The following is a 27,540-nucleotide window of genomic DNA, read 5'->3' on the forward strand; positions in this document are numbered from 1 at the left end:
AAAGGAGGTTTATAGTCCTAAATATCATAAGGTCATGGTTAGCACCAATGCTTGATTTTTAGAAGAAGACTATGTAATAAACCACAAGCCCATAAGTAAATTTGTTCTTAAGGAAATAATAAAGGAAACGTCTAATCTAGTACCAACTGTACAAGATGAGATATCACAAGAAACTGCAACACGATACACAATTGCAAAAAGTGCTTCGTCGTAGTGGGAGGGTTGATAGGCAACCTAAAAGATTCATGTTTTGAGAGAGTCTTTGGACTAGATCCCTGGTGAACATGAACCTGATCCCCGAACATATGACGAAGCACTCCAAGATAAAGATGCAGCATCTTGGCAAAGCGCAATGAATACAGAAATAGAATCTATGTATTCTAATAAATTCTAGGAGCTTATAGAATAACCAAATGGTGTAAAAACCATTAGGTCCACAATAGAAAAAGAATGACAGACGAGAAGGTGGAAACTTTTAAAGCAAGACTTACTGAAAAAGGGAAACTTTTTACTGATAGCCATGCTTAAGTCTATCCAGATTCTTTTATCTATTTCTCATATGGATTATGAGATTTGGCAAGTGGATGTCAAGATAGTTTTCTTTAAAGGAAGTCTTGAAGAAAATATCTATATGAAGCAACTAGAGGGGTTCATTGCAAAGGGCAAAGAGCATCATGTATGTAAGCTCAATCGGTCTATGGACTGAAGTAAAGCTTCAAGGTCTTGGAAATATTTGGTTTAATAAAGTAATCCAAATCTATGGATTTATTCAGTGACCGGAGGAATTTTGTGTAGTGTGATGGAAACGTGGTGGTATTTCTTGTACTATACGTAGATGACATTTTTGGCAGTTGGAAACAATATCAAAGTGTTGTCGGAAGTAAGGGTATGGTTGTCCAAACAATTCAAAATGAAGGACTTGGGAGAGTGCACACATATTCTCGGGAACAAAGGGATCACAAGAAAAGAATGTCGTGCTTATCCCGAGTTTCATACTATCCTAGCTCGTTTAAGCATGCAAGACTCCATGAAAGGTTTTTCTACCTTTTGGGCATGGAGAATCTTTATCTAAAGAGATGTCTCCGAAGACATCAAAATATAAAGAGGACATGAAGGCAGTTCCTTATGCTTCGGCTATAGGAAGCCTAATGTATGTAATGCTGTGTACGAGACTGGATATCTATTTTGCCCAAGGCATAGTTAGCAGATATCGAAGTAATCCAGGACCGGGACACTAGACTGCTATAAAGTATATATTAAAAGTACCTTAGAGGGACTAGAGACTATATGCTAGCTTACAAAGCAGATGATTTGCTCCCTATGGGTTACACGGATTTTGACTACAAATCAGAAGGGACAATAGTAAGTCGATCTTGGGGTTTTGTGTCTACTTTAGGAGGTGAAGTCATAACTATGGAGGAATATTAAGCATAGGTATTTTTCGGACTCCATCATAGAAGCTGAGTATGTGGCAGCCATAGAAGCAGCCATAGAAGCTGAATGACTCAGTAACCTCATGATGGACTTAGATGTGATTCCTGGTTTGCCCAAAATTATTTGGTGCAGTAGCAAACTCGAAGGAACCACGAGCCCATAAGGCAAGTAAACATGATAGAGCACAAGTACCACCCAATACGAGACATCGTATAACGAGGGGAAGTTGTTGCCGCCTAGACTGCATCAGGTGATAATCTAGAGATCCTTTCACAAAGGCCCTTAAGGCAAGAGCTTTTGATGGGCATGTTGAAAGGATCGGAATCAGATGTATGGCAGGATATATGGCAGCATAGTCTTTTAGTATAAGTGGGAGATTGTTAGAGTGAATACTAAAAGCCTAGCTTTTCGTAAACATCTATTTTGAAATAAATAAATCACATTGGTCATATGTCTACATTTATTTGCTAAGTGTAGTTGTTCAATTAATCTATATTGTAGATAACATGGTGAGTGGTGTCATTCACAGAAGATCATGTTATCAGTTCTTTATAAATTATAAACAGTTGCTCATGACTAAGATGGAAAGGAACAAACCGTTGGAATAGTCGTAGTGTAATTAGGTATTAGTTTATCTTGACTAATAAATTACACTAGTACACTCTAAGTGTATTGAGTAGGATCATTTAAGGTAAATTCTTTTTATACTGACTTAATAAAAGAACAAAACCTTAGTTATTATGGAACTGTGTGCTCTTAATCCTAATATAATAACAAGCACATATATTTAGTATTTATTTCTTTGACTTGTTAAAGGGTGAGATTTAGCTCAATAAATTAAAATGCTCAATAAGTTGGAAAATGATATTACTTATAATTTGTATTGTTGATTATAGAAGGAAACTGTGTCCTAGTAATCTAGGTTGATAGTGTCCCCAAGAGGAGCTCATAAGGATTGTCATGTTAAACCCTGCAGGTGGACTTAGTCTGACATGACGATAAGGTTGAGTGGTACTACTCTTGGACTGAGATATTAATTAAAATGAGTTGTCAGTAACTCAATTAATTAGTGGACATCCGACATCTTAAACACGGGGAGACTAACACACTCATAATAAAAAGGAGCCCAAAATATAATTTGGGATGGGTGCGGTAGTTCAATAATAATTTTTTAGTGGAATGAATTATTATTCATGAAATTAAGTTGGGTGTTCGGGGCAAACACGGGAAGCTTAATTTCATCAGGAGACCAAAACCAATTCCTCCTCTCGGTCCCTATCGTAGCCTCTTGTATATAGAGAATTATACCCACCACATACCCACTTCTTACCCACCTTATACCCATCCTAATGGGGTCGGCCAAGCAAGCTTGGAACCCAAGCTTGGGCCGGCCAAAGCAATTAGGATGAGTAAGATGGTGTGGCCGGCCCTAGCTTGAACCCAAGCTTGGTGTGGTCGGCCACATCATATTAAAAGGATTTTATTTTTTAAAAGTTTTCTTATGTGGATTCCATGGTTTTAAAAGAGAGTTTAAAATTTAAATCTTTCCTTTTTATAGCTTTCTACAAAAGATTAAGAAAAGATATGATATCTTTTCTTATTTGTAGATTGAAAGGAAGATTTTAATTTTAAGATAACTTTCCCTTTTTGTAACCATGTTCATGATTTAAAAGAGAGTTTTAAAATTATAAATTTTTCCTTTTATAAGTTTCTACAAAGGAAATATCTTTCCTTATTTATAGATTGAAAGGAGATTTTAATTTTAGAGATAACTTTCCTTTTTGGAAATCATCCACATGTTTTAAAAGAGAGAATTTAATTTAAAGAAATTTCCTTTTATAACCAACCATGAAAGGATAAATTATTAGAGAAATTTTTTATTAAAATTTCCGAAAACAAATTAGGAAGTTTTAATTCTTGTATTAAAACTTTTCTTTTTTGGAGCTTGTAGGTGGCCGGCCATGTAGATAAAGAAAAGGAAATTGATTTTTAATCAATTAAATTTTCCTTTTCATGGCAAAAGGTGTCACGCCCCCAGAAGAGTCCCTGTCCGAGAAAATTTCGGCAGCATCTCCCCTGTACGACGGACAATCAAAATTTTCTACAAGCACTAAATACTCAGCCACAGGCGGCTGGAATAATAACAGTAATGAAAATCAATCACCACGCAGTTTATATATATATATTCAGCCTCTGGCTGACACAACCACGCAGTAATAATACTCTGACTCGAAATCAACCCTACTCAACTACACTCGTAAAGCCCAAATCCGATTTTTTTCTTACCTCTTCTGCCGTTCAGGCAGGCATGTAGTAGAGTAAATCCAAATCATACGAAAAGTTCATCCAACGGAAAGATTCCATACAATATCCATATGTAAGTCCAAAACAAAACTAAAATAAAGTCTGATAGCGAAAAGCTAAAATGAAACAACTCAAAAAAAACCAGCAACGGAGTAACACTACGTGCAGTGGGGACTAGCGACTGGAACTCCCTCCTGACAGCATCAACCTGAAAATAACAACAATGGAGGCGGGGTGAGTCCAACACTCAGCAGGTACAGTTGATATGCAAAGTAAAGAAATAACACCTAACACTAATCATGCGTACAGTCTCCTGATATAAGAAAGATATATATATGCATCTGAAGTAAACAGGAGAATGCTGTACTAACCAGGTCCTGAGTATAAGGTCAAACAGTCCGAGGGATAAGGAAATCCTGTATGCATGTCAAACATAGGTATCCAAACAATATGCAACACATAAATGCAGCAAACACAAACACAAGCAATAAATGCATCATGCATATGATGCCAATGATGCGTCCTGGTCACCCCTGACGCCAGTCGATCATCTCATACCAAAGTGAGGCCGAGTGGGTAGGGCTGTGACAATATAGTGGTATCAGAGCACAGTTTTACGATCTTTTGTTTCGTATTTTGGATTTTCGGGATTTAGCTGATACCAATTTATTATTTGGTATCAGAGCGGGTTATGATACCTGCTTTTGGTGTTCTGGAGATTTATCGGATACCTGTTGTTGGTATTCAGGATATTTGGGTTAGCCAGGTTTGCGAGTCAAACTGGGCATTATCGGATTTTCAATATGGTTATGTTTCGGATTTCCGTTTCGGATTTATTTGGATTTCCGGCGATATGTACGTTCGGAATTTTGAGGTCAAATTGGGGACTGGACAGCGACGGAACATCTCCAGACAGCAAATAGGTATGTTGTTATTTTATGTTTGTTATATTGGTATTGATATCTGTAATTTAATTTAACAGATATGAGACGATCTACTCGTATTGCTGCGAGACGTGGTGCTGGACGACCACGTGGGAGGACCACGGGATCTCTGGATATGCCAGAGATGCCCACTGTTAGTGAGTCTGTCAGTCAGGGACAGACTCAGGATGCAGCGGGAGCATCGGGCTCTCAAATTCCGATAGCTCCTGTAGAGATACCTACTTTGGCCACACCGACGGTATCCACGCCTACCCTGTTTACCGTACCATCAGGAGTACCATTGGTGTACCCGACATCTGCTCCAGCGCAGCCTACGGTGTATTCAGGACCACCGCCACTTGGACCTACAGTGTACCCGACACCAGTGCCCCCAGTGCCTACAGTAGCAGCAGCTACACCATATCCGGTACCTTATTCTACCGTACCTCCAGTTGCCACCACTTTTGTTCCCCAGGCAGTACCACCGACGGCGTATGCTCCGGTATATACAGCAGCACCGGGAGTTCCTCCTCCGGTTTATTCCGCGGTACCACCTGTAGTATCAGTTCCAGTGTTTCCGCCAGTTCCTGCAACTGTCCCGACACAGCTCACAGCACTGGCCGAGTCGATGAAGACTCGTTTCACTCTTTTCCGCGGGGATCTCGATCCGAGTATGGCTTTGTCGTGGATAGAGACTATGGAGCAGACATTCTTCTATATGGCTTGCTCCGAGTGGGAGAAAGCAGAGCTGGCTGCATATCATTTACGGGATGAAGCTAATGCCTGGTGGGTTACTCAGCGTTCTATTATTGGTGAGCGCAACGTCACATGGACCAGGTTCAGAGAGGCTTTTGAGAGCCGTTTCTTTCCACTGTCCTATCAGATGTCTCGCCGACAGGATTTTATGAGTCTGAGGCAGAATAATCGCTCAGTGACCGAGTATAATACAGAATTCCTCCGGTTGGCTCAGTTTTGTCCAGAGTTAGTTGCGGAGGACAGAACTCGCATGATGCAGTTTATACAGGGATTGGATGGTTATCTGCATGTACAGCTTGCCGGATTAGGGATTACATCTTACTCTGATGCATTGAATCGAGCTTTGATGATAGAGTTAGCTCGGCAGACAGCATATCCGGACAGGAAAAGAAAGCATTCGGGTCAGACTTGAGCGTCCAGCACCTGAGCTCACCTCGGGCGATCCTGACGGCAGTCGGTGGTACTGGGCGTCTCGTAGGCCTCGTAAATCGGCGGTCTTCTTGACGTTCCGGTTTTCTCGTGAGAACCGCAACCACCTTCCGTGATACTCATTGTTTCGATGTGGATCCAGATCACCTCACCCCTTGCTCTGGGGACAGTCATTGCTTTTATTGCAAACTGGGCACCAGAGCCGAGATTGTCGGTGAAGGCTCGACACGGCCCGGAGGGTCAGTCGAGAGGGGCAGTCTAGTCGATCGGGGCATATCGAGGAGAGCGAAGCCCAATCTTCACAAAGGGAGCAGCTCCCTCCGCAGGATTTGGCATGCTTGGGCAGAGTACTCAGAGCACCCTGCACTTTGCACCAGACCTTATTATCCGACTCGGGCGTGAGACTCGATCCCCCAGTGCACAAGATCACCATCCTCTCGGTCTTATCGGCACATAGTCCAAGATGGCGAGCTTACCGGGCAGTGTTACCACCTCCTCCTCCGCCGGTCGTGCGATTACCAGAGAGGATGCTCACGGGCCGACGGATCCGTTTTCGATTTCTATTTATGCATTCTCCGTTGATATTTTGATTGATATTGGTAGTTCGCATTCTTTTATATCCCGTACCTTTATGCGGGAGATTGGTAGATTACCCATCGTTAGGTTGCGGCGATTGACCTGTCTCCCGGTGATACTTTAGACGCCACCAGAGATCGAGGTTGCCGTTAGACTTTGGCAACATGATACTTATGGTAGATCTTCTAGTATTGAGATGGTCGAGTTTGATATCATTCTTGGTATGGATTGGCTATCGATATATCATGCTACCGTTGATTGGTAGACGAGGGTGGTCACCTTCCTCAACCAACCTCGTGGAGTTTCACCGCATCGAGACGCAGCGACATTTCGATTATTTCGCGATTCGGTAGCAGGTCTCACTACATCATGGTTTTGTTGTCGTTGATCGATTGAGGATGAGTAGTTCAGACTCTCCGACGTTCTGTTGTCCGGAATACTCGGATGTATTTCGGAGCTGCCTGTTTGCCTCCTAGAAGGCGGTGGAGTTCGCTATTGAGTGATTCCAGAACCGCGACATCGAAAGCTCCGTATCGTATGGCACCAAAAGAGTTGAACGAGCTGAAGGTTCAACTCCGGGAGCTTTTAGACAGGGATTCATTCGCCTAGTGTTTCACCATGGGGTTCTCCAGTTCTATTTGTCAAGAAGAAAGACGGCACCATGAGGTTATGTATTGACTACGGACAGTGAATGAAGTGACCGTGAAATAAATATCCACCGCCACGGATTGAGGATTTGTTTGATCAGCGAGGTACATCGGTGTATTCTAAGATTGATCTGCGATCCAGATATCATCAGTTGAGAGACTCGATATTCAGAAGACGCTTTCCGTACAAGATACGGTCATTATGAGTTTTGGTAATGCCATTTGGCTTACCAATGCTCCAGGTGTTTATGGATTTGATGAACCGCATATTTCGGAGTATCCGGATCAGTTTGTTATCGTTTTCATTGATGACATATTGGTCTACTCTCGTTAGGAGGAGCATGCACGATCTTCGCATACGATCTTGGAGATTCTTAGGCGGCATCAAGTTCAGCAAGTGTGCATTCTGGTTATCTTGATTGGTTTTCCGGGACACGTGGTTTCTAGCGGAGGTATTTCAGTTGATCCTCGGAAGATCGAGGTCATCACCGGTTGGGAGCAGCCGAAGTCAGTTCAGGAGATCCGCAGTTTTCTGGGATTGGCCGGATATTACCGACGTTTTGTCGAGGGCTTCTCGCGTATTGCTATGCCACTGACACGTCTTACCCGGAAAGGCGTGAAGTTCGTATGGTCCGAGGATTGCGAGACCAGCTTTCAGGAGCTGAAGCGGAGATTAGTGTCGGCTCCAGTTTTGGTTTTACTTTCTGGAGAGGATGGATTTGTACTTTACACCGACGCATCTCTTCAGGGTTTGGGCGCTGTTCTGATGCAGCACGGCAGAGTAGTCTCTTATGCTTCTCGTCAGCTGAAGGAGCATGAGAAGAACTACCCAGTTCATGACTTGGAGTTAGCTGCCATCATCTTTGCTTTGAAGCTTTGGCGTCATCATTTATACGGTATCACATTTGAGATTCTCACTGATCATAAGAGTCTCAAATACATTTTCACTCAGAAGGAGCTTAATCTCCGACAGAGGAGATGGATGGAGTTCCTGAAGGACTACGATTGTACCATTAGCTACCACCCTGGGAAAGCTAATGTGGTTGCAGATGCACTCAGCAGGAAGTCCAGAGGGACTTTGGCTTGCCACCGGACTTCAGTCACGGACTTGATTCAGAGTTTCTCGGAGTTAGATCTTGAGGAGCAGGGACCGACAGAGCAGGGTATTCTTGTTACCATGGTTGCTCAGTCGTCGATCAGGACGAGGATCCGAGAGGCACAGGCCAGTGATCAGCATTTGCAGTTTATTAGCAGTCAGATAGCTTCCGGGCAGCAGACCGAGTTTACACGAGATGAGGAGGGTATTATATTCTTCCGAGGCAGATTATGCGTACCTCAGTCTCATCCGGTCTTACAGGAGCTATTACAGGAGGCACACCGTTCTCGATTTGCGATCCATCCAGGCGGAACCCGTATGTATCGAGACTTGAGACGTTCCTATTGGTGGAACGGTATGAAGAAGGACATCGCGGATTTCGTAGTTAGATGTCTTGTTTGTCAGCAGGTGAAGGCTGAACACCAGAGACCTGCAGGATTACTTCAGCGAATTCCTATTCCTGAGTGGAAGTGGGATCACATTACCATGGACTTTGTGGTAGGGTTGCCGAGGACACGACGAGGCCATGACGCGATTTGGGTAATCGTTGATCGATTAACCAAATCCGCGCACTTTTTAGCGATTCGGAGGACTGATCCCCTGGATCGATTGGCAGATCTGTATTGTCGGGAGATTATCAGACTACATGGTGTTCCATTGAGTATCATTTCGGATAGAGATCCACGGTTCACGTCTCGTTTCTGGCAGAGTCTGCAGCAGGCCTTGGGCACACAGCTCCGTTTCAGTACAGCTTTCCATCCACAGACAGATGGACAGTCAGAGCGGACCATTCAGACTTTAGAGGACCTGCTGAGGTCATGTGTTATGGATTTCGGAGGCAGTTGGGAGGACCATCTGCCGTTGGTAGAGTTTGCCTACAACAACAGCTTCCATTCGGCTATCCAGATGGCACCGTTTGAGGCGTTGTATGGTAGACCTTGTCGGACACCCGTCCTTTGGGATGAGGTTGGAGAGGCCCAATTGTTGGGACCTCATAGAGTTCAGCAGGATGCAGAGTTGGTCCGTACTATCAGACGGAGGATGTCAGAGGCGCAGGATCGCCAGAAGAGTTATGCTGATCGGAGACGCAGACCATTAGAGTTCTCTGTTGGTGACCATGTATTTCTGCGAGTTTCACCCACGAAAGGGGTGAAGAGATTTGGCCTCAGAGGTAAGCTAGCTCCGCGGTATATTGGTCCTTTCGAGATCTTGGAGAGGATCGGAGCAGTAGCTTACCGACTGGCACTACCACCGTCCCTGTCAGGCGTGCACGATGTATTTCATGTATCTATGCTGAGGAGATATGTACCCGATCCGACGCATGTGCTGGCAGATATCCCAGTTCCAGTTCAGCCTGACATTACGTATGAGGAGGTTCCGGTACGGATTCTCGACCGAAAGGAGCGTCAGTTGCGGAACAAGACCATCCGGCTGGTTAAAGTCGGATGACAGCATCATTCGGACGAGGAGGCTACTTGGGAGCTCGAGGATACGATCCGAGCTCGATATCCCCATCTTTTCAATTGAGGTATGTGAATTTATTTACCGTTCAACATTTATACTCTATATCTGTTGTTAGTACTTGCTGATGGTAGATAACGAAATTTGGGGACCAAATTTTTATAAGTGGGGGAGAATGTAAAATACCGGAAATAGGCGAATATGATTAAGGAAATTTTCCGGAATTTTTGGAAATTTTTCGGGAATTTTTCGGAGCTCGTACGGACGAGTTAACGGGGATAAAAACGGGGCCCAGAAAAGTCTGTTTGGGTTACCCCATTTAAGTGAGGAAAAGTTGATTTTTACTTTTCTTTTTAAATTCCTTTTCTTTTAATTCTTTTTCCTTTATTCCTCACTTCCTCGCCGAAATCCCCCTGCCCTCATCCGCTCCTCTCCTCTGCTTGCCCTAGCCACCCGACGCCGACCTCCTTCCCCGGTGCCCCTGCCGTCGGCGACGCCCAGAGCAGCGCCGGTCATCTTCCTCCTTTCTCCCAAGTCCGACTTCTCTGTGCCCTTCTTCCTCTCTGCCGCGTCTCGGCACAGCGCCGATCGCCTCTCCCTCCGCCCGGAGCAGCGCTGCCGCCGGCCTTCCTCAGCCCTAGAGCTTTCCCTCCGATCGTCGAGCAGAGCTTCTGCCCTAGCCGAGCCCTGCTAAAGTTGTGCCCTTGCACTGCCGGCAGTCGGCCACTTTGCCCTAGATTGCCGGAATTCAGAAGATAGGTAAGGAAATTTAGGTATTTTTGGTTGGAGGCTCATATTTACAGAGTATTGGGTGCTGCCCTAATTGATAGTATAGGGTATTTAATTGTTGTTGTGGATTTTATTTTGATCCTGGTAGTGTGGAGGATTTTTCAGCAGCAAGCAACCTTTCACTGCAGTCATTTGAATTGTGAACTGAGGTAAGGTTTAGGGTTTTACTTTGATCATGTTGTTGATGATTGATTGATAGGATTAGGTAGTTTGGAATTGATCTAATGGTGGATTGGGGATTAGGTAACTAACCCTAATTTATCGTTAGACTTTATTTAGATAAGTTGATGATTATTATTTAGGGTTTTGCCCTAAATGGTTTTAAGGATTTATTTAGCAATTCGTTCGAATTTTAGCTAAATAAAAATGTATTTATTGGATACAGGATTTTGACGCGAGACGAGTATCTCGATGTCGGATTTGGACATTCCTATTGGAGGCGGGTACTTTTGACTTATGTCATTTGATATGCTTAGTAATTAAATTAACATGTTGCATTAATTGTGTTTCTTATCTGTTTCGGTTAATCACTACCCAAATCTTACATGCTTGATTGATTGATTGGTTTTGCATCTCAGGTATATTTTACCTGTTTATATATGCTTATAGGGGTAGTGATATGTCATGCTTGACCATGTTCAGGACCTAGGTTTTTATACCTTCTGTGTACCTTGATTTGATATGATTCTTTGACCTAGGGTGCACATTTCTATATATATGGATTAGGTCAGGATGTTTATATGGTTATTGCCATGCATCATTTGCATGATTGCATGCTGTGCGATAGTCCGCTCCATTATTGTTGAGCACATCGCCAGTTACATGGATCTGCACACACCACCACTCATGGGTTAGTGGTCGATTCAGGCTGAGTGTGTTGCAGCAGGGACTCTGTTAGGCACCGTTGATCCGCTCATGGGTAGTGTGACACAACGTGTTATCCGGCAGGGATTCCTCCCCGTCTTTGAGTACCGGGAGTTGAGAGCATTGCGCTCCCCCATCTATGATTTGGGGTAGGAGGATAGGTGTACTCCGACAGCATCCCGTCCACTCGGTCACTCATCAGGAGTAGTGACGACAGAGTGCACGGTTGTCACAGCCCTACCCACTCGGCCTCACTTTGGTATGAGATGATCGACTGGCGTCAGGGGTGACCAGGACGCATCATTGGCATCATATGCATGATGCATTTATTGCTTGTGTTTGTGTTTGCTGCATTTATGTGCTGCATATTGTTTGGATACCTATGTTTGACATGCATACAGGATTTCCTTATCCCTCGGACTGTTTGACCTTATACTCAGGACCTGGTTAGTACAGCATTCTCCTGTTTACTTCAGATGCATATATATATCTTTCTTATATCAGGAGACTGTACGCATGATTAGTGTTAGGTGTTATTTCTTTACTTTGCATATCAACTGTACCTGCTGAGTGTTGGACTCACCCCGCCTCCATTGTTGTTATTTTCAGGTTGATGCTGTCAGGAGGGAGTTCCAGTCGCTAGTCCCCACTGCACGTAGTGCTACTCCGTTGCTGGTTTTTTTTGAGTTGTTTCATTTTAGCTTTTCGCTATCAGACTTTATTTTAGTTTTGTTTTGGACTTACATATGGATATTGTATGGAATCTTTTCGTTGGATGAACTTTTCGTATGATTTGGATTTACTCTACTACATGCCTGCCTGAACGGCAGAAGAGGTAAGAAAAAAATCGGATTTGGGCTTTACGAGTGTAGTTGAGTAGGGTTGATTTCGAGTCAGAGTATTATTACTGCGTGGTTGTGTCAGCCAGAGGCTGAATATATATATATAAACTGCGTGGTGATTGATTTTCATTACTGTTATTATTCCAGCCGCCTGTGGCTGAGTATTTAGTGCTTGTAGAAAATTTTGATTGTCCGCCGTACAGGGGAGATGCTGCCGAAATTTTCTCGGACAGGGACTCTTCTGGGGGCGTGACAATATAGTCTTCTGAAAATGATTAGTCTGAATTGGGTTGGATCTAAGAGGTAATTGTGGCCAACTATACCCAGGCCTGTTATCCTTCCACCGTTGAAGGAGGGTGGGTAATCACTGCTCTGTGAAACCAGCCTGGCCCAGTTCCCTCCTCTCTAAGAACCGGTCTAACCGGGCCTTCGCCCAATTGGTCCTGCCCACCATCAACTTGTAACGGGCAAGCCTGGAAATCGCAGAGATGATCCACGCCTCTAAATCCAATCCATTCATTCCAACCACTCACAGCCCCCGTTTGGGTTACAAGCTGGCACAACCCAGCTCAGCATTTATTTTTATCAAAAAGGTTGTACCATTAGCTATCACCTGGGAAAAGCTAATGTGGTTGTCGATGCACTTAGCCAGAAGTCCAGAGGGACTTTAGCTTGCCACCGAGTTGTGGTCACAGATTTGATTCAGGATTTCTCTGAGTTAGACATTGAGGAGCAGGGACAGACAGAGCATGGTATTCTTGTTACGATGGTTGCTCAGTCGTCGATCAGGAAGAGAATCCGAGAGACCCAGTTGTTGAGACCTCATAGAGCTCAACGTGAGGCAAAGTGGTCCATATTATCAGACAGAGGATGTCAGACGCATAAGACTGCCAGAAGTGTTATGCTGACCGGAGTCGGAGACCCTTAGGGTTCTCCATTTGCGACCAGGTATTTCTGCGAGTTTCACCCACGAAAGGGGTGAAGAGATTTGGCCTCAGAGGTAAGCTAGCTCCGCGGTAAATTGGCCCTTTCGAGATTTCGGAAAGGATTGGAGCAGTAGCTTATCGGTTGGCACTATTGTCGTCCTTGGCAGGCGTTCACGCCGTATTCCACGTATCTACGCTGAGGAGATACGTGCCCGACCCGACCCATGTGTTGGAAGATATTCCAGTTCCAGTTCAGCCTGACATTACATATGAGGAGGTTCCGGTACGGATTCTCGACCGGAAAGAGCGTCAGTTGCGGAACAAGACTATCCGGCTGGTTAAAGTTGGATGGCAGCATCATTCAGACGAGGAGGCTACTTGGGAGCTCGAGGATACCATCCGAGCTTGATACCCCCATCTTTTCACTTGAGGATGTGATTTAAATTACCGTTCAGCATTTATACTCTAAATCTGTTGTTGGTACTTGCTGATGGTAGATAACGAAATTTGGGGACCAAATTTTTATTAGTGGGGGAGAATGTAAAATACCGGAAATAGGCGAATATGAATAAGGGAATTTTCCGGAATTTTTGGACATTTTTCGGGGATTTTTCGGAGTTCGTACGGACGAGTTAACGGGGATAAAAACGGGGCCCGGAAAAGCCTGTTTAGTCTACCTCGTTTAAGCGAGGAAATGTTTATATTTACATTTCCTTTTATTTTGTTTCTTTTTATTTCCTTATTTCCTCTTCTTATTCCTCACCTCGCCGAACCCAAGCCATCCCCGCAACTCTTCCCTTCTTCTTCTTCCCGACGCCGTGCCCTAACCGTCGGTCCGGCGGTTTCTTCCTCCCCGGAGTTTGCCCAAGCGCCGGCGAGCGCGAGCCACTGCTGGTCAAGCCGTCGGCTGTGCCCTAGTCTCCTTGTCGACGACGCCGACACCCACAGAAGATTTCCTCTTCTCTGCCGACGCCGAAACCAATTCTCCTTCCCTTCCTGCGACGCCGACGCCACTGCCGATCCACCGCAGGTGCGTCTGTGCCCTAGTGTCTCCACCGACGCCGAGCAGTGCCGGCCATCTCTCCTCTTCCTCCATTCCGAGATTTTTCCAGCCGGTTCTTCTCGGACGCCCTCTGCCCTAGATTTGGGCCACAGCCGACCAAGCTCCTTGCCCTGAATCTGCCGAGCCTCACTTTCATATCTTCTCCTCTGCCCTAGTTTTCCTGGTGTCGTTGTCTTGGTACCACACTGCCGCCGGCCATCAGGATCAGCCGAGTTCTGTGTGATTTGGAGGTCACGGATTGGTGTGGTTTGGTTGGGAAGGGACTGCTGATACAGAGTTGAGATTTAGGTATGAAATATTGGGCTTCAATTTGATTCATCTTGCAATCTTGAGATGTTGATGCAGTGTATTATCATAACATGTGTTGTTTGGGCAGTAACTTTGTGATCCCCAGCAGCGGCTCTGATCTTGTTTCAGCAACCAACGTCTTTGATTTTGGATCAACAGTGATACATACGAATTGAGGTAAGGAGTAGGGATTTGATGCATGATGTAGATGATTGTTAGATTTGGTAAATACATTGAATTAGGTTGGAATTGGATTATTATGATGATGAATCTGAAATAGGTTTATGTGTTTTTGGAATTAGGGTTTTTGCCCTAATTTAGGGTTAAAGAATTTATTTAGCTATTTATAGGAATTTAGCTAAATAATTCGTATATGTTTGGTATTACAGGACTTTGACGCGAGACGAGTATCTCGGAGTCAGATTGGACCTTTCTATTTTCGGAGGCGGGTACTTTTGACTTATGTCATTTGATATGCTTAGTAATTAAATTAACATGTTGCATTAATTGTGTTTCTTATCTGTTTCGGTTAATCACTACCCAAATCTTACATGCTTGATTGATTGATTGGTTTTTGCATCTCGGGTATATTTTACCTGTTTATACATGCTTATAGGGGTAGTGATATGCCATGCTTAACCATGTTCAGGACCTAGGTTTTATACCTTCTGTATACCTTTGGATTGTTTTGGATTCGTTGACCTTTGATGCATTTTTATATATATGTGGATTAGGTCAGGATATTCTTGTGGTTAGTGCCATGCACCATTTGCATGATTGCATGCTGTGCGATAGTCCGCTCCATTATTGTTGAGCACATCGCCAGTTACATGGATCTGCACACACCACCACTCATGGGTTAGTGGTCGATTCAGGCTGAGTGTGTTGCAGCAGGGACTCTGTTAGGCACCGTTGGTCCGCTCATGGGTAGTGTGACACAAGTGTTATCCGCCGGGATTCCTGCCCGTCTTTGAGTACCGGGAGTTGAGAGCATTGCGCTCCCCCATCTATGATTTGGGGTAGGAGGATAGGTGTACTCCGACAGCATCCCGTCCACTCGGTCACTCATCAGGAGTAGTGACGACAGAGTGCACGGTTGTCACAGCCCTACCCACTCGGCCTCACTATGTGTGTGAGATGATCGACTGGCGTCAGGGGTGACCAGGACGCATCATTGGCATCATATGCATGATGCATTTATTGTTTGTGTTTGTGGTTGCTGCATTTATATGCTGCATATTGTTTGGATACCTATGTTTGACATGCATACAGGATTCCTATACCACTCGGACTGTTTTGACCTTATACTCAGGACCTGGTTAGTACAGCATTCTCCTGTTTACTTCAGATGCATATTTATATCTTTCTTATATCAGGAGACTGTACGCATGATTAGTGTTAGGTGTTATTTCTTTACTTTGCATATCAACTGTACCTGCTGAGTGTTGGACTCACCCCGCCTCCATTGTTGATATTTTCAGGTTGATGCTGTCAGGAGGGAGTTTCCAGTCGCTAGTCCTCACTGCACGTAGTGCTGGTCCTGCAGACCTTCAGGATATGTTTGGTTTTCTTTGGTTTCTTTCTGTTCTAGACTGTTTGAACTCGTTATGTTCTGGATTTATTTGCTTATGGACATGATATAGATTTTATTATATTGATGGATTTGGATTTGGTTTTTTTATTCTACTACATGCTTGCCTGGATGGCAGAAGAGATGAGTTCGTCGGTTTTGAGCTTTACGAGTGTAGTTGAGTAGGGTGGTTTTTGAGTCAGAGTATTATTACTGCGTGGTTGTGTCAGCCAGAGGCTGAATATATATATAAACTGCGTGGTGATTGATTTTTATTATTGTTATGATTCCAGCCGCATGTGGCTGAGTATTTAGTGCTTGTAGAAAATTTTTGATTGTCCGCCGTTGTCGAAATTTTCTCGGACAGGGACTCCTCTGGGGCGTGACAATTTAGTGGTATCAGAGCACAGGTATACGATCTTTTGTTTTCGTATTTTTGATGTTTGGGATAACCTGATACCAATTTATTTACTTGGTATCAGAGCGCCAAGTTTGGCGATACTGGTTGGATTTTTGTATTTTGGATTTTCGGGATTTATCTGATACCAATTTATTGGTATCAGAGCAGGTTATGGATACCTGCTTTTGGTGTTTTGGAGATTTATCGGATACCTGTTGTTAGTATTCTGGATATTTGGGTTAGCCAGGTTTGCGAGTCAAACTGGGCATTTTCGGATTTTCGATATGGTTATGTTTCGGATTTCCGTTTCGGATTTATTTGGATTTCCGGCGATGTTTCTCGTTCGGAGTTTGAGGTCAAAGGTTGGGGACAGGACAGCGACGGAACATCTCCAGACGGCATATAGGTATGATGTTTATTTTATGATAGTTAGGACATCTATTAGCACTTTATCTTTATTACCTGTCTGGATGTTGTAGCTATATTATATGTGATGGGCTAGCCATTGATCTTGCTCAACCCTAATAGAGATCAAGGATTATAGTCTCTGGTGATTTTATATATCTTACCACTAGTAGTTTTAGCTTTTGTTACTACTAGATGGTTAGGAAATGGAGGCACATACCAGCCTCTGCTATTGTTAGCTGGCTAATGGATGATACCTACATATTTATGTTGTTTTAGCCAGTGGAGGTTTTATACTCATATCTTTTGGATATTAGGATACCCGATATGATGAAAAATTGTTCATTAGGGGAGTTACCATGTTTGATCATTGTTGAGAATGGTTTGAGGTTAAGGGATATTGTGAGATCAGATATTTTGATGTATTGATTTCTAATGATTTAGGAGAGTAAATGTTATGTGGTTGTTGATGATCTTTTAGTGGATAACTATTTTGATGATCTTTTATTTGGGTTGTCATTGATGGTGATATAGTGATTATCATGTATGGTGTTCACAGGTTGATGTTTATAGTTGGTGATCAGATTATAAATTGGAAGCTAGAGAGTTTATGTGCCTATGAGATTTTTGATTTTTATAAATCTGGTTAATTGTGGTTAGTTAACAGGATGATAAAATTGATATTTGTTTCATCTGATATTGAACTATGTGGATAAATAATGATTTGATGTTTTGAATGCTAACTTACCCTCATGGAGAGTAGAGACTTATTCATCTGATATTAGTGGGCTGATATTTTTGAGGATAAAAAAAAAATGAGGGTGTCTTGATGATATTGAATTCTAGTTTTTTCTTTTGGGTCGTACACATTTATTCATATGATATTATGTGGATTAACATTCTCTAGTTTGAGATGATGTATTAGTGTTGAATTGACCCATGAACTGATTTAGTTATTTGATAATGTAGTATACCATTTGATCGTGGTTTGATATACCTTAGTTGCTTGTGGAGGATTAAGGTATTCTTGATTAGTTAGTAGATGAATGATTTAGTTTTGTTGGTTGATCAGTAGAGGATTGTCATACTCTATTTTTAGAGGTTTGAACCTTTAGCTTATTTGTGCTTAGTTATGTATCTAGAGCACATTTGAGTACATGTTTTGTACTGACGTGAAAAATGACTGATTTAGCCATATATCATTATCGACTTGGATAGGTTATAAAGGATCGATGTATCCTATTCCATGAAGATTTTGACCGTGGATTGTATAACCTGGTGGGATAACTTAGAGGGTGCTTTGGGATATGTGACCCCGCTGATGTAAGGAAGTGTAGAGCTAATTGCTTAACACTTATGGGATACAATAGTTACTAGTGTATACTGGGAGAGTACATTTGGATTTATGATGATAAATTTTCCCTATTAGATATAGTCTTGGTAGTGTATGACATTGACTGGCAATGTTATACCACGGTGTGTATATTTTTCTTGTCCGATACCAGTTCCTTTGAACCTAGAGCAGGGTTGTTACTGGATGATTAGGCTGCTTTATTTTGGGTTGCTTTTGATTGATGTATTCATGCTTGATATATATGCATGAATTTTGTTTAGATATACCGGTAACCCATGAGTGTTGGTAGCATAAGGTTGGTCTCTTTGATTGAGCTGGTATGCTGATTTTGCATGTCTATGTTGGATGTATATTATGATTGTTATGTGTTGTAGGAGTCCTGTGGTAGACTGTCCATTTGCAAGTAGTATATGTATCCATGTTCTGATATGGTTTGAAAGTTCTTTGTGGATTATAGATATGTAGTTCGGTATATGTATATGGATGTATTATTGAAGATATCTTGTTGATTAAATCCGAGATGTAGTATAAGTACATTGGTGGTGTTTTGATGGAGGCATTTTGTCGATTTAATCTGAGTTGGGATATGTACATATGTGTTTGGTGTGGTATCTGAGGTAACTTTTTGATTATGTTTGATTTGTGAGTGCACCTGGGTTTAGTATGCTTTATTAGAAGTATATGTTGGTTATACTCTTGGCATAGGTGAAGATATGCCATGTGAGTGTTGTTTTAGGTGTGCTGATTTTGCATGTCTATGTTGGATGTATATTATGATTGTTATGTGTTGTAGGAGTCCTGTGGTAGACTGTCCATTTGCAAGTAGTATATGTATCCATGTTCTAATATGGTTTGAAAGTTCTTTGTGGATTATAGATATGTAGTTCGGTATATGTATATGGATGTATTATTGAAGATATCTTGTTGATTAAATCCGAGATGTAGTATAAGTACATTGGTGGTGTTTTGATGGAGGCATTTTGTCGATTTAATCTGAGTTGGGATATGTACATATGTGTTTGGTGTGGTATCTGAGGTAACTTTTTTATTATGTTTGATTTGTAAGTGCACCTGGGTTTAGTATGCTTTATTAGAAGTATATGTTGGTTATACTCTTGGCATAGGTGAAGATATGCCATGTGAGTGTTGTTTTAGGTGTATTGTTGATTTTACCTATGTTGATTTTGTACACGGGTTCGGTATGCATTGTTGGAGGTATCAAGATGATTTATACCTATGTTGTGAGTATGTTTGGTGTATATTAATTGGAGGAATATGTCGATCATACATATGTTGTGTGAGCATGTGTGCTAGGTATATATTGGTAGCAGCATGATGATTTTACTTATGCTGAATGCAGAATGTGGAGTGACTGCATTATGTCATTTGTTGGATTAACTCATCAACTAATTCTTCTATCAGGGGATAACCCACTAGGATACTGATAGAGTTGATGATGGATTTGCTTAGTTTACTAGGTTGTTATAGCCTAGGCTAACCACAGTGATTTGTGGTAGAGAGATCTTGTAGAGTCTCTAGCTGGATAGTTAGGTGCCTTTGGGTACTTATATATTATTTTGTGGTGGAGCGTTGCTCCCACATATTATGGATTGCTGGTAGCGGAGCATTGCTCCTATATTTATTGCAGATACATATTTCAGATTATTTGTGGTGGAGCGTTGCTCCCACATGTTGAGGATTTCTTGTGATGGAGCGTTGCTCTCACTCTGGAGGATTTATTCTTTGGTGATATATGTTATTGATGATCAGATTTTTTTCGATTTATTATTGGAGATCCTATGGATAGGAATGTCTGTGATACGTACATTATGTGTCTCAGTTTTTGCCATAGAGGCTGAATATATATATAAACTGCGTGGTGATTGATTTTTATTATTGTTATGATTCCAGCCGCATGTGGCTGAGTATTTAGTGCTTGTAGAAAATTTTTGATTGTCCGCCGCACAGGGGAGATGCTGCCGAAATTTTCTCGGACAGGGACTCTTCTGGGGGCGTGACAATTTAGTGGTATCAGAGCATTTATTGTCACGCCCCCAGAAGAGTCCCTGTCCGAGAAAATTTCGGCAGCATCTCCCCTGTACGGCGGACAATCAAAATTTTCTACAAGCACTAAATACTCAGCCACAGGCGGCTGGAATAATAACAGTAATGAAAATCAATCACCACGCAATTTATATATATATATTCAGCCTCTGGCTGACACAACCACGCAGTAATAATACTCTGACTCGAAATCAACCCTACTCAACTACACTCGTAAAGCCCAAATCCGATTTTTTTCTTACCTCTTTTGCTGTTCAGGCAGGCATGTAGTAGAGTAAATCCAAATCATACGAAAAGTTCATCCAACGGAAAGATTCCATACAATATCCATATGTAAGTCCAAAACAAAACTAAAATAAAGTCTGATAGCGAAAAGCTAAAATGAAACAACTCAAAAACCAGCAGCGGAGTAGCACTACGTGCAGTGGGGACTAGCGACTGGAACTCCCTCCTGACAGCATCAACCTGAAAATAACAACAATGGAGGCGGGGTGAGTCCAACACTCAGCAGGTACAGTTGATATGCAAAGTAAAGAAATAACACCTAACACTAATCATGCGTACAGTCTCCTGATATAAGAAAGATATATATATGCATCTGAAGTAAACAGGAGAATGCTGTACTAACCAGGTCCTGAGTATAAGGTCAAACAGTCCGAGGGATAAGGAAATCCTGTATGCATGTCAAACATAGGTATCCAAACAATATGCAGCACATAAATGCAGCAAACACAAACACAAGCAATAAATGCATCATGCATATGATGCCAATGATGCGTCCTGGTCACCCCTGACGCCAGTCGATCATCTCATACCAAAGTGAGGCCGAGTGGGTAGGGCTGTGACAACCGTGCACTCTGTCGTCACTACTCCTGATGAGTGACCGAGTGGACGGGATGCTGTCGGAGTACACCTATCCTCCTACCCCAAATCATAGATGGGGGAGCGCAATGCTCTCAACTCCCGGTACTCAAAGACGGGGAGGAATCCCTGCCGGATAACACGTTGTGTCACACTACCCATGAGCGGACCAACGGTGCCTAACAGAGTCCCTGCTGCAACACACTCAGCCTGAATCGACCACTAACCCATGAGTGGTGGTGTGTGCAGATCCATGTAACTGGCGATGTGCTCAACAATAATGGAGCGGACTATCGCACAGCATGCAATCATGCAAATGATGCATGGCAATAACCATATAAACATCCTGACCTAATCCATATATATAGAAATGTACACCCTAGGTCAAAGAATCATATCAAATCAAGGTACACAGAAGGTATAAAAACCTAGGTCCTGAACATGGTCAAGCATGGCATATCACTACCCCTATAAGCATATATAAACAGGTAAAATATACCTGAGATGCAAAACCAATCAATCAATCAAGCATGTAAGATTTGGGTAGTGATTAACCGAAACAGATAAGAAACACAATTAATGCAACATGTTAATTTAATTACTAAGCATATCAAATGACATAAGTCAAAAGTACCCGCCTCCAATAGGAATGTCCAAATCCGACATCGAGATACTCGTCTCGCGTCAAAATCCTGTATCCAATAAATACATTTTTATTTAGCTAAAATTCGAACGAATTGCTAAATAAATCCTTAAAATCATTTAGGGCAAAACCCTAAATAATAATCATCAACTTATCTAAATAAAGTCTAACGATAAATTAGGGTTAGTTACCTAATCCCCAATCCACCATTAGATCAATTCCAAACTACCTAATCCTATCAATCAATCATCAACAACATGATCAAAGTAAAACCCTAAACCTTACCTCAGTTCACTATTCAAATGACTGCAGTGAAAGGTTGCTTGCTGCTGAAAAATCATCCACACTACCAGGATCAAAATAAAATCCACAACAACAATTAAATACCCTATACTATCAATTAGGGCAGCACCCAATACTCTGTAAATATGAGCCTCCAACCAAAAATACCTAAATTTCCTTACCTATCTTCTGAATTCCGGCAATCTAGGGCAAAGTGGCCGGCTGCCGGCAGTGCAAGGGCACAACTTTAGCAGGGCTCGGCTAGGGCAGAAGCTCTGCTCGACGATCGGAGGGAAAGCTCTAGGGCTGAGGAAGGCCGGCGGCAGCGCTGCTCCGGGCGGAGGGAGAGGCGATCGGCGCTGTGCCGAGACGCGGCAGAGAGGAAGAAGGGCACAGAGAAGTCGGACTTGGGAGAAAGGAGGAAGATGACCGGCGCTGCTCTGGGCGTCGCCGACGGCAGGGGCACCGGGGAAGGAGGTCGGCGTCGGGTGGCTAGGGCAAGCAGAGGAGAGGAGCGGATGAGGGCAGGGGGATTTCGGCGAGGAAGTGAGGAATAAAGGAAAAAGAATTAAAAGAAAAGGAATTTAAAAAGAAAAGTAAAAATCAACTTTTCCTCACTTAAATGGGGTAACCCAAACAGACTTTTCTGGGCCCCGTTTTTATCCCCGTTAACTCGTCCGTACGAGCTCCGAAAAATTCCCGAAAAATTTCCAAAAATTCCGGAAAATTCCCTTAATCATATTCGCCTATTTCCAGTATTTTACAAAAGGAATTAAGGAAGTTTTTATTTAAATTTTCTTATTTGTCAAGACCAAGGATTATAAAAGAGAGGGTAGGGGTGTCTTCATGGCAAACAACTCTATTCTATTTCCCTCCCTCTCTTCCTTGGTGGTGGCCGGCCCTATTGCTTCTAGCTCTTCTCCTTTTCTCTTCCTCCTTTGTGGCCGGCGACATCAACACAAGAGGAGTCCTTGGTGGCCGGTTCTAGCTAGGAGAAGAAGGAGAGAAAGGAGGCTTTGTTTCTTGCATACCTTGGAGCTTGGTGGTGGTGGCCGGACCTCTACATCTCTTGTAGAATTGGTGGTGGTCGAATTTAGCTTGGAGAAGAAGGGGCTTGGTGGTTCTCGTCTCGGAAGATTGTTGCCCACACAACGTCCGAGATTAGAAGAGAAATACGGTAGAAGATCAAGAGGTTATTTGCTTACAAAGAAAGGTATACTAGTAATTATTTTCCGCATCATACTAGTTTTTCTTTGTATGAATTCCAAACACAAGAGGCATATGATTCTAGAGTTTCGGATTTGTTTCAAAGTTGTGTTTTTTTTTGTTTTTCGGATTTGTGATTTGATTGTTCTTTTCGGTTAAACCTAATGTTATTATAGGAAATTAAATATTGAATTTCTATTAAAGGCTTTGTCGAGGCAGTGGTGGATGATCTCATACCCAAGAAGGTCTAGTGTCTCGCCATGTTTGACCTGGGAGTCGATTTTAGAGATAAATATTTAGTCAACTATATAATATAGGTGGATTTGGATCAATAGTGTTAAGTTCCGCTTGCGATCCAAATCTAAACCATTAAGAACAGATAAGTTAAATTTGGAATCAATAATGTTAAGTTCCGTTTACAATTCCTAATTTAATTTCTAAAGAACACAATAGGTTGTTTAGGAAAGGTTCGACACTTGTACAAAAATTTTGTACAGTGAAACCGGTACGATCTTCCTAGGACCAACCAACAAATAGAAAGGCAAACACGTGGCGCTCAATCATCGGGAGTCATTAATGAGGCTTAATTAAAAGGTATGTCTACGTGTTTGGCCATAATGATCGAAGATTTGCACGGTCTGTGAGAAATCTGGATGACGTCAAGGCGTTTAACGGAGAGGCATTGGGAAAGGAGAAAATTCACCAAGTGTTGTCACTCATTGTCCCGACCAGGCACAGATAATGAACTTGCACATTGTCGAATAGCCGGGGCATCATCTACTAAGAGAGGCATGATCCGAGCGACAACTATGGACCCAAATTGATGAAACACAACTGAACGATGAATATGTAGGGTCCGATCAGAACTTGGGGAATGCATGTAGGGTCCGATCGATTGCGTAAGACACCGAAGACACTACTTATCTAGTCAGTCGGACTTGCAGTTTCCTTCGACTATACCTGAGGGGGAGGCTTGTGATACGGCGATAGACGAAGGCCCACCTAGCGCGAAGTCAACTGCCAATGTGGAGGTCAAAGTCAAGGTGGTCAACGCTTAGATGGTAAAGGGTCAAATGGAGGACTATTGCAATAATCAGTCGGGTTAGTGGGGGCCAGACAGACATGAGACATGTCTGAGCAGACTACCCGTCCAGCTCAGGGATGATATATAAATAGCCGAGGCTCAGTACAGAGTAGTAGGATGTCAAAGAAAACCAGATAGCTTGTCCGAATAGAGGAGGAGTGTATGTTACTACACAATCACCGCACGGGAGGGCAACTAAGGTCAACAGAACGGAGGAGTTCCAGCCAAGCGACTACCCTGCTCGGCCAAGCAGCGAGACCTGGATATAGATAGACACTACAAGAATATATGCTTTTAATGACATTTGAAAGTGTCATCATATACTACTTATACCGACACTTTTGATATAGTGACATTAAGTAAAAAATATCCTCTATAGTGATGTCGTCTAAAGCCTTATGACATTTCCTAGTGTCATTATAGCATAAAAATAATCACACAACTAATGTCATGAATAATTGTTATAGTGACAAAAAAGTGTCACTATAAGATTTGTAATGATACTCATACATGCCTTGTTATTATAATAATGATGATGAATTTATATGTCCTTTAAAATCATTTATTATGACAACTATAAGTGTCTTGTATTTTATTTATAGTGACAATAAAAAATGTCACTAATGATAGTTTATAAGGTTAATTTAAAATGCCTCATTAAGTAATTTATAGTGACATTTACAAATATCATCTATACTAGTCTATAAGGACATTAAAATTTATTATTAATAGTTATTTATGATGACTTTTTGAAATGTCACCATATGAGTTTTACAATGACATTTTTATGTACATGATTTGATGATTTGATGTTCTATTGTGACATAAAAAAAATATCATATATTATGAAATACGTCTTCCATTTTCAATATTTTCATGATATAATATTCACACATATCAAATTAACATAAATACAAATAAAAATTTTAAAATAGAAATTAAAGTGTTAATCAATAATTGTCATTAATTTTACAATTATTAATGTGCTACAAACTTGTCACCTCAAAAAAAAATTAAATCTTGTGAAGCAAAATATAACCAAACATCTTCATTCTTTAACAAAGTTTTGTGGTGCATCTTCATTCTTCAACTATCACATATTCTCAAGTCCTTTTCTGTATTCCTTTGTTCGTCTCGATAAGAACATCCAATCTTTATCCATCACAATTCCAATAAAAAGATCTACTAAAACTAGTTCAACAAAAAAATAAGATTCAATCAAAAACTCAATTACCAATATAGAAATTGAAAATTTTATTTATGAACAACTCAAAAACACTGAATATTTCATAAACTGTAAACATGTGATCAAATAGATTTAGTCACTATGATAAACATGATAAGTCAATAAGATAAAATGATTTCAATGTGTCTACATATGTATGTTTAGTTATAATTCTGGAAACATAGAAAAATCCATTATCCTTCCTACAAGCTAATTTTAATTTTAAAAAGTCATGACATGACAGTAAAGAATATTTTTATACTTATTATTAAAGAGCAAAGTCTAATAAAATATAGAAACAAAATGTACCAAAGATACATGATTTACTCTGTAGTTTGAAGGTTATGTCTAAGGGTATTGTAGTATATGTGTTCATCTTAATATGGCTGGTGCAAGCATTGTTACATTCAGGAAAGTTAAGATGCACCTAGATGAGATAGGATAAGCACCAAAAAAATCATGCCTCAACTAATTACAAAGGATTACCAAAGAAATCATGCACCTAAGTTCATCTTAATATGATTGATATTATGAAGATGTAGTTAATTAAATAAATTACAAAATAATCAAGAACGTTGTTATTCATCTTAATATGCACCAAAGTTCATCTTAATATCATCGTTGTTCATCTTAACAAGGAAAGCCGAGAGAGGAAGAGACTGGAATCTACCTTAAAACTTCCTTCAGACCGAAACAAAATCAAGAACGTATCAAAGCAAGAAAAATATATCGCGTAGAAATTACAACAAGAAATCACATAGTGCACAGAAATCAACAAAATTGACCTTAACAAAATTACAACCTCTTTACCACCTGAAATCACATAAATCAACAAGAAATCAATTGTAAATCTTCAAAAAAAAACAAAAAAACAAAAAAAGATCGCGCAGAAACTTACAACCTAGGGCTTCGAATCACTAAACGATGGAAGATAAAAGAATAAGGACCTCAGTGGGACAGATGGCGTTGGTGGCAGACGACAAGGCAGATGGTGCTGGTGGCAGACGGCGGGGCAGATGGCGTTGGTGGCACATGGCGTCGGTGGTAGAATGGGAGAGTGTCGGGCAGGGGCAACGAGAATCACTGGAGGGAGAAAAGAAAATTTAGGGATTTCATGTGGTGTGTGATTTTTATGGAGGGAGTGAGGAAAAAAATTGGACAGGTTTGGAAAATTAAAGATTTTTTTAGTGGCATTAAATAAAAATGTCATAATAACATACCTAATTAGATTTTTTATTTAATTATTTTTTTATTTTTAATCATTATATGTATAAATGAATGACACTTTTTAATAAATGTCATTAACAATGTGTCAGAAAAACCATTTATTCTTGTAGTGAGAGCGGAGGAGTACCGGCCGAGCGGCTATCCCGCTCGGCCAAGCAACAGGATCACCGCAATCTCTCTTGACATCCTTTTGGGGATAATGTTGTTGACATGAGACATGATCGACAGACGGATCGTACGACGAAAGCTAGACTGTATCATTAGGGATATGAAGGCTCTGTTAAGGTATCATGTCAGAGGTACTTTTTTGACAGATCGTTTTATAAGATGTATTGGAGAACGCACTCATGCCTCAAGAAGCATACACGTTGCCCATCTTGGCTCTATATAGAGGAGGTCCATCACCAGCGGAAGTACGCTTTATCTACTATTTGTGCATAGTTCTACAGTTGCTCTACTTTTCTCTACACTCTGGTGACTAACTTTAGCATCGGAGGGCTAATGTCGAAGATCCCTTCCCTGACTTGACATTGATATTACTTGTTTTGCAGAGCGGAACGAGGTCTATATCCAATAAACGAAGTCACCACATTTCTAACTTTCCACCTTCCCACTTTCGGACAGGAGCAATTCTTATTTGAGAGCATCTCCAAAAAGAACAGACGATCCTTAAAAAATCTCAAGAAAAATCATGTAAACCTTCAACCTTGCTCATGTTGTAAACATTTCTAGCCGAGAACATCCCTGCAACAAGGTATGCTACAAGAGCATCCCGACTAGGAATGTCCTCAACTTGCCGCACCTGGTCCACAAAAACACCC

The 27,540-nt window shown here is 41.6% G+C and overlaps 1 long non-coding RNA gene across 1 annotated transcript; it reads left to right on the plus strand.

Annotated features, from left to right (window-relative positions):
• Positions 1–13,786: 13,786 nt before the first annotated feature.
• Positions 13,787–14,840, plus strand: LOC121990267. Its single transcript, XR_006114530.1, has 3 exons — positions 13,787–14,398; positions 14,487–14,575; positions 14,788–14,840. It is a non-coding gene; the product is annotated as an uncharacterized LOC121990267 (long non-coding RNA).
• Positions 14,841–27,540: the final 12,700 nt, after the last annotated feature.

This window comes from Zingiber officinale, chromosome 6B (assembly GCF_018446385.1).
Source record: "Zingiber officinale cultivar Zhangliang chromosome 6B, Zo_v1.1, whole genome shotgun sequence".
Classification (NCBI taxonomy): domain Eukaryota; kingdom Viridiplantae; phylum Streptophyta; class Magnoliopsida; order Zingiberales; family Zingiberaceae; genus Zingiber; species Zingiber officinale.